We start from the raw sequence: 13,996 nt of genomic DNA on the forward strand, positions 1-13,996 counted from the left end.
TCTAATAATTTCAACCAAATTTGGTGCACCACGTTATCCGTACATTTGTACGTTTCGAAATTGGAGAAATCGGACTATAACCACACCTACTTCTCATATCATAATTATAAAGCCATTCATTTTGTAATATATTAATGAGTCGGGCTGCTAAAAATGAATACAATCGATTTGATGCTACCACTAGTCCCCAAATCTATATAAATAAAAATGAATCGCCAAACTGTACTAACTGTACGCTCATAACTTTCATACGACTGAACCAAATTTGATATTTTTTTTTTAATATGTTCGTTCAGGTTCAAGGATGGTTTTTACGGAAAAAATTCGAATAATTGCCGGAAACCCCCTAAAAACAGCCCTTTCCTTTTTCCCATATAAACGAATGAATGTTTGTTTGTTCGTAACGCTAAAAGAACGGCTGAACCAATCTTGATGAAATTTTCAGAGGTTGTTCGTTGTGGATCAAGCAAGGTTTAGAAATCAAAATACCTTATACTTTTCATGAAGAAAAGCCGGAAAATTGGATAATTCCAAAAAGTACAAATTTTTTTTCAATTTTGGTTTGTTTTGTATTTCAATATTTTGATTTGTAAATTATTTGAATCGTTCAATTTCGGTAGCTTGCTTTTTTATTCCGGCTATTCAAAAAAAAAATTATTGAAAATTATTCAGTGAAAACTTTATGTGAGTTTCACACAAAGAGGCCCATTGCAGATTGAACTTTGTTACAAAGCAACGTATGACAGCCCAAGGCAAGGCAAGGCAAGAAGTACTTCCAGGATGCGGTGATAAACGTGCGGAATTATGGATCGCGGGCAATCAGCAAGCGATCGTCACGATGTCAGAGGACAACTTTTCAAACAACAGTTGCGATGTTTTGTAAACTTTATCTTAAAGCAACGTATATGTGGTGCTGTTAGATGCTGGATGTACTGTGTTGAGTGGCAAAAGAGAGATTTGCCGCACGCACATATTCTTCTTTGGATGGTGGATGGTGGTTACACCAAATCAAATTGATGAAATCATTTCTGCGGAAATTCCTGATCCAGAGATAGAAGCAGAATTATACGAAACCAATATGGTTCATGTACCTTACGGACATCACAATACCACTTCGATTTGTATGTCTGACAATAAATGTCGGAAACACAAACTAGAAATGATGGATATCCAATGTATCAACGTCGCTCACCAGATGCCAATGGCAGAACATTTAGCATTCAATTTAGAGGCGTGAATATCGAAGTTAACAACAGATCGAAGTCGACAACATATGGATCATTCCATATTCGCCACTGTTGTCTAATTCACATTCAAAAGTCATGTCAATGTTGCGATTGCAGTTTGGTGTAATCGATAAAATACGTGTGTAAATACGCCACCAAAGGAAGCAACATGGCGGTTACTGATCTTGAACGATACGGTCGATACGTGAACTGCAATAAAGCGCTTTGTATGATATTTACTTTTGCGATTCATGAACGTTTTGCGACTGTTGTGCGTCTCGCAGTTAATTTGGAGAATGACCAAATAGTCTATTTCAACACAGAGAATACAGTACAGACAGAGAAAACACCCCCAGCAACAATATTAATATTTTCCAGTTTTTTTCTCAACTTTCGTCAGTGAACCGTTTGCGAGAACTTGCTCTATTCGGAAATACCTTGATATTATACATACAATTACAATTACAATTGCTGGAACATGATAATCACTGGAATGAAGTTCGCGTTCGTTTCACTTTTCGCGATCATCAGCCATCAAATTAGCGTCAATTATGGAATACGAACAAAAATGACATTGCCGAAGACATTTTACATCGTATTCGCTAAGAATTGGAAATGGGCAAATTCCGGTTGATACTTCCGGTGGTTTGATATCAATTCCATCTTCCCTTTACCAATTCACCAAAGATGAACTCATCACGAATATTCGGACATTGGACAAATTATCGTAACTACAATTCCTTAAGTGCACGCGCAATGTTAGCTGCCAAAAATACTGATGTTGTTGACTAAAACTGGAAGATTCAAAGTCAAATTCCGGGAGACTTGCGCTCATACAAATTGATCGATCGTGGAATTTCTAAATTCTTTGAATAGGCTTGGTATGCCACCGCATCATTTGCGTCTCAAAGTTGGATCTGTCGTTATTATGTTCCACAATCTTCAGGCGCCGAAACTGTGTAATGGAACCTGACTGATTGGGACGCAGCTATCGAATACAAAGGGGCAGAATGCTTGATTCTACAAATTCCTCTTAGTTCTAACGATTTCCGATTTCAGTTCAAACGTATTTCGTTTCCAGTGTAAATTGCATTTGAGATGACAATCAACAGGACTTAAAGATAGTCGCATAGTGTGAGGCATAAATTTGGAAATGCTATGTTTTTCACACGGCCGTCAACCATCTTTTCTGTATACCGGAACAGAAACCAAAAAATGTTGTTTATCTAGTTGCGTTACATTGAAAAAAAAAAAACAAGAATTAAATGATAAATTTAACTTTCTTTTCATTTCAAAACACATAATTTCACGCAGGACAACGGCGAATTTCACACTTTCAGTTGGTTTTATAACGTATATATCGTTAATATTTATTTTAGCAAAGTTAACGTATATATTGGAAATGAAAAAATTTTACGAGAATTTCCGCAGCTCTTGTAATTCAATTTGTAACTGGAACATCGGAATACAAATTAAATTTTTTAATTGGAATTAGAAATTAAAAATTAAATTTGTAATACCGAAATCTGAATTAAATATAACCATAAATAAATTGTTTGATTAAGATAATTTTGGATTTAAACTTAAATATAAAATTCCAATTTTAAGAAATTTAATTTTTAAAACCAAAGTTTGTTAATTAAAAATTTTTAGTGTATATATAATTTGAGTCAATTATGTTGATTTTGATATGAATGTCACGGAAATGCAGGAACATGTAATAAGGAAACGAAGTGAGTCTACGAAAAAATTAAATTTAATAAGTCTAGGTTATAATATTTTTGATATATAAAATAGGATCAACCGATTTGTCTGAAAATTGGTGGGGAGGTAGCTTAGAACCAGGGTAAGGACGTAGGATACTAATTATCTCTTTATGTTAAAATTCAATACAAATCATAAATACAAAAATTATATTTTAATTCATAAACATTTTATCAAAATTCATGAAAGAATCATTTGAAAATGATTGGTTCACCAAAAATGCTATATCTTCTAATTATATATAATATATAATATACTAATAGTCATAGTCTTAATAATAGAAATCATATAGATAGTATTAGTAGTATTAAATATGTATCAGACACAGTAAAACGTGCACGGGTCCTCTATTAATTTAATAAAATAACGAGTATGATTGTAATTAATCGCATGAATATTGAAGTTTGGTAAACAACTGAAAGTATTTCCCTGGCTTTTTTTCTTGCATATATCAAGTTGGTCCACTGAACCATTTATTTAAGTTTTCTTTGATAATATTAGCCTTTTGCATGGTTCTACAATAAATAATAATCAGGTGGTGTTGTGGAATCCAAGACAGAATTGCTTAGCTGTCAGAATTTCAAACCAATTCTGATTTTCAATGGTGTCACAGAATCTGATTGGATTTTCGTCTTTTCGAACATACGCAATACCAATATTCAAATCAGCTGTTTACTAATGTGACAAAACCTGCAAATGAATACATTTGGAAGCAATCCTATTAAAGGTTTTAATGAGTTCCGAATTAAAGAAAGATTTTAAGAGATAACATTTATCGAATGAATAAAGACGCATTTGGGAGTTAAATTACGTTTATTACGTTTTGTAAATTTAAGGAAGAGCCTGCTTTAAAAGCTTCAAAAAATTGAATTTTTTTTCTCTTCTCTCTTAAAAATTATCTAAATATAAAATAAAATATTTCCCCAAAGTTATAGTTGGGAATTCGAAATATTGTCGAAGCTAGAAGGGAAATTGTGACCGAGCGTCTAGCAGATATATGAGCGCTTGGGCAGAAAGCGAAAACTTTGACCCGCGATTCCTCGGTTTTTCAGTTTTACTATTTTTCTTAATTGGCGGGCAGGATAGAAAAAAACTAAACGTCGTATGGAATTGGGGCAAAGTTTATTATCTTTGGCATTAAATTAACTTTTATTTAAACTAAAAAAAAACTAAGAAAAGTTAAGTTTGAACATATGTTAAAGGAAATTTTTTTTAGTCAAAAACCACTTTTTTTAATTTTAAAATTTTCTATTATTTTTTTTTAATTTTCCTATTTTAACTTGAACACAAGTTATTAAAAAATATGAATCTCTTTGAATTTTTTGTTTCCGATGGAAATCGGGACCTGCATCTTGCCCGGCATATATTCACATGCGAAAAGCATCTGGCAATTGCTTCCCAAAGGCAAAATGTAAAAGATTTCGTATAAAAAAATTGCGAATGATGTTTAAATATAAAACTATAAACTCTAGAATTTCGCTTTAATCAATCTTTCTCTCCCAAAAAAAACCTTAAAAAAATCGTTTTTTTTAAGTCTCTAAAGCAGACTCTCTATGTTTTCTCCTATAGAAATAAAGATAAATTAATTCGTAACAATAAAAGAACTTGATTTCTTAACTTACATTTCAAATATGTGTGCGACTATCTTCTTGATTTGTTTCTGACAGCAAAACCGATAAAATTGGTTTCCGTGACACCCAAAATCGATACAAATTCAGTTTCGAATATCAAACCAATAATATCTGAATTCATGACACCTACTGTTTTTTTTTTGATCGGTTTCAATTCTGATTCCGACAACTATCAGATTCCACAATACCTCTGAATATAAATAAATGAAAATTTACGATTTAGTGTAGGTAAGGCCGTAGGGCTTTAAACTTTAGCGTTACAATTTAAATTTTAAAATTTCGGCAAGTAATTTTCATTAACAGTATTTCGCCATTAACACTCTCTTGATATTACTTATTCTTTTTAAAAACTGGTTTTAAGCAAAAACAATACAAGGCTTCTCAAATCATTTTATAATTTTAAATGTGTACAACATATTACTTATCTGCATTATTCAACCGATGTACGCTTCGCTTCCCCACGCTGCAGTCAACTTGGTTACTTACGCTCTGCAGCCTCACCGTTAACTTCGCTGTTGTCCGTTACAACCTTGGATGCGTTTGGGTAGGTACCGTAGAGAGTACCGAAAATTTCATTTCACGACCACAATTTGGAGTAACGATTGTACCTTGCCAAATATTTTCACTTTTATTGAAAATTCACTTTACGAAGATTGCCACTAAATTCACAAAATTCTACTTCTGTCACGCAAATGTTGGCTTTTATTTTATTGGTTTGAAGAATGAAACGGTTAAATAATATTCAAATCTTAACAATTTACACACATACCACATACTACATAAATATTATTTGTTATTAATTAATAGGTTAAAATATTCGCTTTAGTTTCCTACTTTACCATTTCTATACCCTAAACATGGTATATTAAGTTTGAAACACCCAGAAGGAAACTTCGGAGCTGAGTCGATTTAGCCATGTCCTGTCTGTCTGCCTGTATATACACGTACTAGTCCCTTCTTTTTTGAGATATCAATCTGAAATTTTTTACGCCACCTTTTCTCTATAAATATGAGACCACTCTATACGTAGATACAAACTGTTCGATCAAAATCATGTCCAAATACCATATATAAAACTTTTTATATAACGAAATATCTTCGAAATTTTACATGGATGCTTAGATCGGGCTACCATAGCATTTAGTCGCTATACAAACTCATTTATCTAAATGCAGTCCTTGAATGGAAAACTTTTGCATAATACGATATATATATAAATGGCTAGGATGACAAGGCAAGTTGAATTCCGTCCAAAAATAGTCGGAAGCAGACTATAATTTTTAAGTTCCTGGATACCGAATATGTAAACCGCAATACCTATGACTGACTTTTTACCGAGAGTATCGGTTATAAAGTATCTTAAAGAAAGTTCGAGGGCATATTTTTCTGGAAATAATAAGACCGTATAAAAATAAGGTATAACACTGGATTCCCTAAATGTGTATGTGATATTTTAATGACATAAAATAGATTTCTTTAAAATCATATAGTCTAGTGTTGTATATTAATCGTGGCGTAGACTTCATAGGAATATATAATGACTTCCGATTATTTTGTTGACATTTTCCTTATTCATCTTCTTTCGCTGAGTTTACATAACATTTGTATATCTTATATGAGTCAATCAGATTAATTTTAATATACATATATCGGATTTCAAAAACGAGTTTTGAATTCTTTCTCAACATTGTTTAATATATATTTTTGCCAAAATCTGAAACTATTGTGACCCTTGCAAATTGCGATAGTATAAAAGGTTCGGTAACACCCAAACTTAGATCTTCCATACTTGTTTTTAATTTGTTTCTCCGTGAATTCATACCTGCATAAACATTTATAAGACCTAGGTAATATTCTGAAGTGCGTATTTATTACGAAAAAATATTAAAACTTCACTTTCAGCTTTCATAATGACTTTTTTGACTGATTTCAAGAAGTGAGTATCCAGGATGAACAAAAGACTGCTATAAGGAAAATAGTGACATGTTTACTAGTTGAAGTTCGAAGGTAAGATGTATTTGTTTGTGGTGTATATAGAAAGAGTTGTATACCGATCGTAAGCACTAGCGTCCTTTTTATGTATGGCGGTTAGTGCGAACATAATTGCTGCGTAATAACCAGCCACTGATCATATGCAATTGTTTAATTTTTCGCTACTTTGGTGTGTTTGTATATATATATATTTTTTTTTTTTTAAATTGAAAAGGTAATTAAATTACAATTACAATGTATATATATATAGCACTACCGGTTAAGCCATCAGCTTAAGTGTTTGTATTATTACATGATTATTTATGGTACACAAAATTGTTAAACTCAGTGAACAATTTACGGCTTATACATACAGTAAGAGCTTTTATGGACAATCCCCCCTCTTGTTACATTCACTCACTTAAATCTTCTACTGGAATTGCAACAGATGTGCTCCAAACTGCAGAAATATTTGCCACTTATTTTGCATCGGCTTCTGCAGATGAACAGTTTTCAAGTGAATACATTTCTGAAAAAAATCGCGTCCTCAAATCGGTAAGCAAGGTGAATAAAATTTCAAAGTCTGCTAGTAGTCTTGAAGAAGAAATTACACTGTTTGAACTGGAAAATAACCTTAAAAATACTAAAGATAATTGTCCTGGACCGGACAGAATCACCTATGCAATGATTAAAAATGCGCCTCTGGTACTAAAAAGTCGTTTAATTAATTTATATAATTTAAACTAGTGTGTTTCCCCACTCTTGGAAAAAATCGAACGTCATTTGTATTCCAAAAAATATGAATAAGAAAGATGAATACAAAAAATAACCGTCCTATCTCTCTTTTATCATGTTTAAGCAAACTGTTGGAAAAAATAATATCAAAACGAATACAATTATTTTTATTTCAAGACAATCTGATAAGGAGAAAACAAACTGCTTTTAAACCTAGGCCAGTCATGGTAGAGGCAATATAATAGGCATAATCTACCTATACCACTTTCTGGTTAGTAATTTATCAACTCGAAATCACTGCTCTGTTATAAGTGTTGATTTTACAAAAGCCTTTGATCGTATAGGTGTTCACTCTATACTCTAATCAACTTGATCAGTGGAAAGTTGGTCAAAAAATCTACAACTATACAAAAGCTTTTTTTTTTTATCAAATAAAACATTTATGGTCAACGTAAACGGATATAAATCAAACTTGAAAAAATTAGAAAACGGAGTACCACAGTCTTCTCCCTTATCGGTGACGTTATTTCTAATCGCATTTAAATTTAAATGCTTTAATGGAAAAAATTAATAACTTATCCCACTAGTTATATGCAGATGACCTCTCAAAAAATATTTTCACTGCATGCATTTTTAAATTACCTGGGAATAAAATATATAACTGCATACAAAACTCAGATAACATCCTGTACATAGACTTCAAGGCTCTAGCTCACTGGAAAAGATACCTAAAAGTTAATTCCACAATCACGGAAATCTTCAAAATGGTTAAGAAGATAGATATAGATTTTTTGAAACTAAAAACTTACAAAGTATTTAGTCCTCCCTGGAAATCTGCAGAATCTCTTTTCATCTCCAGTGGTTTTACCAAAAATAGCTCGAACCCATTTTCTTTAAGGCAACTACATGCTGAGAAAGTGCAAAAATGGAAGCAAAAGAACTGGCTAATTTGGTACTGTGATGGTTCAAAGAAAGTTGAAAACACTTTTGCTATTACAACAGAATCTAAAGAACTAATCAAAAAGGACTTTTGCCTCGCCTCGCAAACTTCATTAAAAAACAACGTGTCTTATGAAAACAAAATTAATGCTCATTGTAAAACTATGCATTATAACCCTGACAGACGACCAAAATTAATGCGCCTTAAGCAACGCTAATGCCCATTGCAATTTTATGGTGACAGATGGCAGACTTGTGCATTTAGACAGCTGATAGTGAAATTTGTTTATTTATTTACAAAAAAAAGTGAAATAAAAGTTTGCCAAAAAGTTAAGAATATTGGAAAAATGGATAGCAAACTGTGCGTTGTTTATTTTCTGCCATCTAAAAATATTAAAATTTGTTTTTGTTGATATACTTGCACATAATTTAATTAGCAATATAAAAACTGTTTACCTCTGAAGCTGTAAATACAAACAAAGCGGCAGATATTTAGTAAATTGAGCTAAATGCACGAAATTTTTGTGCATTACTAACTTGCATTAACATGGGTCAAATGTGCAAGTAAATGTAAATTAATCCTGCTAATGCATATTAGCGCTGTCGTCTGTCAGGGCTATTCGTTATCTCAACAACAAGTCAGCAAATTGAATTTTAAGACGAAACACTAACAACTTGTTTTGATGAGACTTAAACTCGGCCATACAGAGCTAACGCATGGATATCTACTTTCAAAAGAATCACCACCACTTTGCATGAACTGCAATGATACCCTGACCTTGCAACACCTAATAAACTGCTATAGCAACACTACTTTTTTTCTAGTATGTCTGTAAATTTATTTACAGATCGTATTAAAATAAATAAATAAATTCAGGCAACTTATCAGCTGTATACTAAGGTTTAGAGTTAAAAATGTTTAGATAAATTAAAAAATTCTTCTTCTTCTTAATTGGCGTAGACACCGCTTACGCGATTATAGCCGAGTTAACAACAGTGCGCCAGTCGTTTCTTCTTTTCGCTACGTGGCGCCAATTGGATATTCCAAGCGAAGCCAGGTCCTTCTCCACTTGGTCCTTCCAACGGAGTGGAGGCCTTCCTCTTTCTCTTCTTCCCCCGGCGGATACTGCGTCGAATACTTTTAGAGCTGGAGTGTTTTCGTCCATTCGGACAACATGACCTAGCCAGCGTAGCCGCTATCTTTTAATTCGCTGAACTATGTCGATGTCGTCGTATATCTCGTACAGCTCATCGTTCCATCGAATGCGGTATTCGCCGTGGCTAACGCGCAAAGGACCATAAATCTTTCGCAGAACTTTTCTCTCGAAAACTCGCAACGTCGACTCATCCCTTGTTGACATCGTCCAAGACTCTGCACCATATAGCAGGACGGGAATTATGAGTGACTTATAGAGTTTGGTTTTTGTTTGTCGAGAGAGGACTTTGCTTCTCAATTGCCTACTCAGTCCGAAGTAACACCTGTTGGCAAGAGTAATAATGCGTTGGATTTCAAGTCTGACATTGTTGGTGGTGTTTATACCTAAATAGACGAAATTATCTACAACTTCAAAGTTATGACTGTCAACAGTGATGTGAGAGCCAAGTCGCGAGTGCGACGACTGTTTGTTTGATGACAAGAGATATTTCGTCTTGCCCTCGTTCACTGCCAGACCCATTTCTTTTGCTTCCTTGTCCAGCCTGGAGAAAACAGAACTAACGGCGCGGGTGTTGAGGCCGATGATATCAATATCATCGGCATACGCCAGCAGCTGTACACTCTTATAGAAGATGGTACCTTCTCTATTTAGTTCTGCGGCTCGAACTATTTTCCCCAGAAGCAGGTTGAAAAAGTCGCACGATAGAGAATCTCCTTGTCTGAAACCTCGCTTGGTATCGAACGGCTCGGAGAGGTCCTTCCCGATTCTGACGGAGCTTTTGGTGTTGCTCAACGTCAGCTTACACAGCCGTATTAGTTTTGCGGGGATACCAAATTTAGACATCGCGGCATAAAGGCAGCACCTTTTCGTGCTGTCGAAAGCAGCTTTGAAATCTACGAAGAGGTGGTGTGTGTCGATTCTCCTTTCACGGGTCTTTTCCAAGATTTGGCGCATGGTGAATATCTGGTCGGTTGTTGATTTGCCAGGTCTAAAGCCCCACTGATAAGGTCCAATCAGTTTGTTGACGGTGGGCTTTAATCTTTCACACAATACGCTCGATAGAACCTTATATGCGATGTTGAGGAGGCTAATCCCACGGTAGTTGGCGCAGATTGTGGGGTCTCCTTTTTTATGGATTGGGCATAGCACACTTAAATCCAATCGTTGGGCATGCTTTCGTCCGACCATATTTTACAAAGAAGCTGATGCATGCTCCTTATCAGTTCTTCGCCGCCGTGTTTGAATAGCTCGGCCGGCAATCCGTCGGCCCCTACCGCATTGTTGTTCTTCAGGCGGGCAATTGCTATTCGAACTTCTTCATGGTCGGGTAATGGAACGTCTGCTCAATCGTCATCGATTGGGGAAATTTAAAAAATTAGTATTCCCAAATTCTGATAACATAACAAGATAAGTATTTTGGAAACAGTTACAGTTAGGTGTGTTCTAGAAACGCATGATTTCATTAATTGTTATCATTGAAACTGCTGTTTGCAGGAAGTGAAGTGTTTTCAACTGATGTAAATATTTTATTTTTCAAAAATTTAAATTTTCTCTAACTAAAATAAGTGCTATATTAGTGCTACAGTCAGAGTTTTGCTGGCAAAGCTTTTACGATTTTTTCCAAAAGGACGTTTCCAAATGACCGAAAGATGCAGACTATTCTTTAGGAAAAAAGGCCATATCGAAATTATTTTGTTAACTAATAGAGGCTGACATTGCATAGAGAGCGCATTGAATGTTAAATGCATGACAATGTTATAACAAAATGTATACGCATTTTCGGAACGTAGTGTTTGGTAGGCATGTCAGATTATTTCTATAGTAACGTAGTGGCTATCGATTTAAGTGTTAAGTTTCATTTATAACTTTTCAATTTTTATTTTATCTCTTTTTAAAATCTATTGGCTAAATATTTATTATTATTGAGTACAACTTTTTTCTGTTTGTGTCTAAAGAGTAGCAAAGTTATGTAAAAATACAAGGTGCGTTTTAAAGTAATCTAGCCCCCCTGGTGGCGCCATCTATATGTCGACTAGTGCGTTAGAATCTGCTATCTTTATCGATTGTCCGTGAGAATTTCATGGCATTTCATCAATTAGAAGTGAAGATATTGCGTTTTAAGTGTGAATATGCTTGTGTTATCGGTGCGAAAAATTGGTAAAACTTTTATCGAAACGTTTCAATTGATGAAACAAGTTTATGGCAATGATTGCCTATCCCGTAGCAGAGTGCACGAGTGGTTTAAACGTTTTCAAAGTGGTCGTGAAGACATAAATGACGATCAACATGCGGGCCAATCAAAATCCGTGATCACCGGAAATTCCATCGGAACTGTGCGTGAATTCATCAAAAATCAGCCGAAATCATCATTGAAATTCACGGAAATGGAATTGAACATCTCCAAAACATCGATTTATCGCATTTTGACCGAACATTTGGGCTTACGAAAGGTTACGCACCGAAAATCACATTTTAACCATTAACCACTCCCCGTATTCACCTGATACGAGTATGGCACCGTGCGACTTTTTCCTTTTCGGAAAAATGCATTTGTCCATAAAAGGCAAGCGTTATGCAGACGTTGAGGCCATTCAAAAGGCTTGCACCGGCATTTTGCCGAAAAACCATTTGTTCTGTTTCTTTTAAGTCCTGTTTACTTTGGAACGCACCTTGTATATGAGCATTTCACACAGTAATCAGACCGGTATTCGTAATTTCACTTTTACAGCTGGAAGAGAAGGGTGCCTTTTGCGAAATTTTCGGCTTTGCAGTTTTCAGCGATTCCAAGCACCAACTGGTTTAACCCTGTTCGAGACCAACGGTCTGATACACTTAGTCGAGACCAATGGTGCTTGGCTAGGCCAAGTGGTGTTTACATACATTTGTATGAAAATACGTGTTATATTTACACTCATATATGTACAATATAGATACATTTTTGAAATTTCTTACCTCTCGATTTGGTTGAAATCAAATTGACTGATTTGTTCACGCTTGGCATGGCAATAGCGTTCACAAAAAATGTAACATTTTCAGAAAAATTACATTTTTTGTAACCTTTTAAAACGCTCTAGCGGCTAAAGTATTTGACCTAGGTGGGTCAAATAAATTGCACCGGTTAGGTAATTTAAAGAGCTTTCAGGAAATGTATAATTCGGCCCCACCGGGGCGTGGCTATAGGCGAAAATTTTCCCCCTTTTGTTTCACTACAGTTTGGGGGGGTATGGGGCCGGGGGGGATCAAAAGTTCACCCCTGGGGCTTTCAGGAAAAAAAAACCTCCTCAACCTCCCCTCTATCTCTACCAGGGGCGTGGAAATAGCGTTCACAAAAATTGTAACATTTTGAGAAAATTACATTTTTCTTAACCTTTAAAACGCTCTAGCTACTAAAGTATTTGACCTAGATAAACATAAAAACCAATTTGGACATGTAACGAACATGAAAACAGATAAATCAAATGGCGAAGTGATAGAAACTTACCAAAGTTCATATATTTTCATACAAAATATATGGGATCTAGCCAAGCACCATTAGTGCACTAAGGTGTAATATTATAATATCCTTTTTTCGTCCTTTTCGATACTATATCCTTGAATTTTGTTTCTGAATTCTATAGACAATAAAATTCTAGGAAGCTACCTGGAAGCGCAAGTGGTTTGCTACACTCTAAATATATTTAAATAACATTTAAAAACAAAATATGCCTGGCCAGACCCGAGGGTCTTGTTGAGGGTTAATAACTTTGATTTTATTTTTTTGTTTTGAGTTAATGTAGATCATAGAAGTTGCTCTGCGAAATTTCAGGTTTGTAACTTTCTGCATACCTGAGATATGCGATGGGTTATAAAATACCCATTGGGCTAATAAGAGTTCAAAGTGCACCTGAAATTTTATATATTTGTATGTGACAACCTGTTGATGGGCTGTTCGTCATGTCTCGATCACAATCAACTGTGTTACGAAGTAGATGCAAGTGAAACTGCAATTGTGAAATAGTGCGGGTGTTGAAATTATAAATAATTTTCTGGTTTTTGAAAATATCTCAACTTTGACTTTGAAAATAGAAATATTGTCCTGTCTTATAAGGAGTGTATAGTACTTTACATTTCCTCTATGATTTAGATTATTCTTCGCGTGAACACTGTGGCGTGGGTATTTAAATACACAGAAATGGGTTAATTATGCGAATTTGGTTAACAAAACAAAACATTTATTTATAAATTGAATAAAAAAAAATCGATTTCTGGAACAGGCAAATTCGATATTCCACTCATTACTTCGTTTGTATGTGAAGGTGAAATTCATATGTGTTTAAATGAGTTAAGGATCCACCTCATCTACTCGATAAAACTGGCGCATCCTAATGGAACAGTTCAACTCACCACTTCCGATGACACCATACTCACTCATCACACTTCTACATCATTCAACCCACTCAACAAAAAGTATGGCAAAAAGGATAGCAAACATTATTATTTTCGTTTACACCATTCGTACCAAGCAATTTGTCTACAAGACATTCGCTTCTGCACTGCGCCGCGTTAGGACTCTACCCTAATTATACCTTTTTCG

The 13,996-nt window shown here is 34.7% G+C and overlaps 1 protein-coding gene across 1 annotated transcript in view; it reads left to right on the top strand.

Moving 5' to 3' along the window:
- The window catches only part of LOC120781748 (cAMP-dependent protein kinase catalytic subunit 1), a 77,082-nt gene that overhangs the window by 28,948 nt on the left and 34,138 nt on the right, over positions 1–13,996 (top strand). Inside the window, exon 2 of the mRNA XM_040113980.1 lies at positions 6,524–6,628. The gene's annotated coding sequence lies outside the window, so the exon portion shown is untranslated. The remainder of the gene's footprint in view (positions 1–6,523; positions 6,629–13,996) is intronic.

Source organism: Bactrocera tryoni, unplaced genomic scaffold (genome assembly GCF_016617805.1).
Source record: "Bactrocera tryoni isolate S06 unplaced genomic scaffold, CSIRO_BtryS06_freeze2 scaffold_7, whole genome shotgun sequence".
NCBI classification, from domain to species: domain Eukaryota; kingdom Metazoa; phylum Arthropoda; class Insecta; order Diptera; family Tephritidae; genus Bactrocera; species Bactrocera tryoni.